We start from the raw sequence: 2,395 nt of genomic DNA, 5'->3' as shown, positions 1-2,395 counted from the left end.
TGAGTATAGATTTAAGTGTCAGGAAGTCATTTCTGAAAGTATTTGTATGGAGTGTAGCCATGTATTGAAGTGAAACATGGACGATAAATAGTTTGGACAAGAAGAGAATAGAAGCTTTCGAAATGTGGTGCTACAGAAGAATGCTGAAGATTAGGTGGGTAGATTACATAACTAATGAGGAGGTATCGAATAGAATTGGGGAGGAGTTTGTGGCACAACTTGACAGGAAGAAGGGACCGGTTGGTAGGACATGTTCTGAGGCATCAAGGGATCACAAATTTAGCACTGGAGGGCAGCGTGGAGGGTAAAAATCGTAGAGGGAGACCTAGAGATGAATACACTAAGCAGATTCAGAAGGATGTAGGTTGCAGTAAGTACTGGGAGATGATGAAGCTTGCACAGGATAGAGTAGCATGGAGAGCTGCATCAAACCAGCCTCAGGACTGAAGACAACAACAACAAAACAACAACAAATGACAGTGAATGGATGTATTGCACTTTCTTCAAACTTTTAGTTTAAAAACTATGTTACATTAATATACTTGTTCAAATGTGTTGTACTTTTGCATATTAATTATCTGCACTGTTATTTGATGCAGTTTGCTCAGAAATCATTGGTGAATGAGGCAGACCTAGTAATAAATGGTAATAGTAACATTACGTGTCTCCATATTTAGCATCAATTATCAATCACGGCACCAGTTTGAAGTCTTGAAACTTTTTCACATGAATTTTGGCAATATTTTTCTGACATTTCAACTAGGTTGCTGTACTAATTGTAAAGAACACCATAATAATTGCTCAGCACACAAACCTGGATGGGTTAAAACAGAATGTAGCAGTAGCAATAGCAATAGGTAGGGATACCTCCTGGTTTCAGGCTAATGCATTAATTATAAATAATAGCTAAACAAGAAATATTGTGTTTCATTTAAATGCTCCCAAAAAGGAAATTAAATCAATGAAACTTCTTGGCTTCCATATTCACCAGAGTCTTAGCTGGAATATACACTCACACGAATTACCAGATTCTCTCATGTGATTTATCTGCTACATAATCTGACAGTCCAAGTTAGCAAAACTAACTCACTGTGCGCATAAGTGAAATGTGATTTATTCATTTCATTACATACCAGTTTTAAATCATTTGACTGGAACACAGGAGACATGTCAAGATTTATGGTTAGAAGATTTTTATAAGAGAAATACAAAAGCTTACATTATTTTTATTTCTTTTTGAGATAATGCTGGTACTATAGTTTCCAATATACAGAAATAAAATATATAACTCCCTTGGACTAACGATGAAATTGTCCTCAAAGAATTCTGCAATAGAATAACATTTTTCTGCCAGGAGAGTAAAGAGCTATCTTTAAAGTGAATCAGGCTCCATCTATAATATATTATCCCCTTTTATTTTATTATAACGTTTTAACTCCATATACCCTGGTGTTTTTTTATTATAAACTTTTAACCACATATACTCTGGTGTCCCCCCCCCCTCCCACCCCCAATGAACCATGGACCTTGCCATTGGTGGGGAGGCTTGCATGCCTCAATGATACAGATAGCCGTACCACAGGTGCAACCACTACAGAGGGGTATCTGTTCAGAGACCAGACAAACGTGTGGTTCCTGAAGAGGGGTACCATCCTTTTCAGTAGTTGCAGAGGCAACAGTCTGGATGATTGACTGATCTGGCCTTGTAACACTAACCAAAACAGCCTTGCTGTGCTGGTACTGCAAACGGCTAAAAGCAAGGGGAAACTACAGCTGTAATTTTTCCCAAGGGTATGCAGCTTTACTGTATGGTTAAATGATGATGGCGTCCTCTTGGGTAAAATATTCTGAAGGTAAAATAGTCCCCCATCCGGATCTCCAGGCAGGGACTACTCAGGAGGACGTTGTTATCAGGAGAAAGAAAACTGGTGTTCTACGGGTCAGGGCATAGCATGTCAGATGCCTTAATCAGACAGATAGGTTAGAAAATTAAAGGGAAATGGATAGGTTAAAGTTAGATATAGTGGGAATTAGTGAAGTACGGTGGCAGGAGGAACAAGACTTCTGGTCAGGTGAATACAGGTTTATAAATACAAAATAAAACACGGGTAATGCAGGAGTGAGTTTAATAATGAATAAAAAAATAGGAGCATGGGTCAGCTACTATGAACAGCATAGTGAACGCATTATTGTAGCCAAGATAGACACAAAGCCCACGCCTACCACAGTACTACAAGTTTATATGCCAACTAGCTCGAGGACGGACAATGGATTCAAGAAATGTATGATGAGATAAAAGAAATTATTCAGATAGTGAAGGGAGACGAAAATTTAATAGTCATGGAGGACTGGAATTCAATAGTAGGAAAACGAAGAGAAGGAAAAGGTGTAGGCG

The sequence above is a fragment of the Schistocerca piceifrons genome, chromosome 2 (genome assembly GCF_021461385.2).
Source record: "Schistocerca piceifrons isolate TAMUIC-IGC-003096 chromosome 2, iqSchPice1.1, whole genome shotgun sequence".
Taxonomy (NCBI): domain Eukaryota; kingdom Metazoa; phylum Arthropoda; class Insecta; order Orthoptera; family Acrididae; genus Schistocerca; species Schistocerca piceifrons.
Note: the sequence above shows the minus strand (reverse complement) of the source record.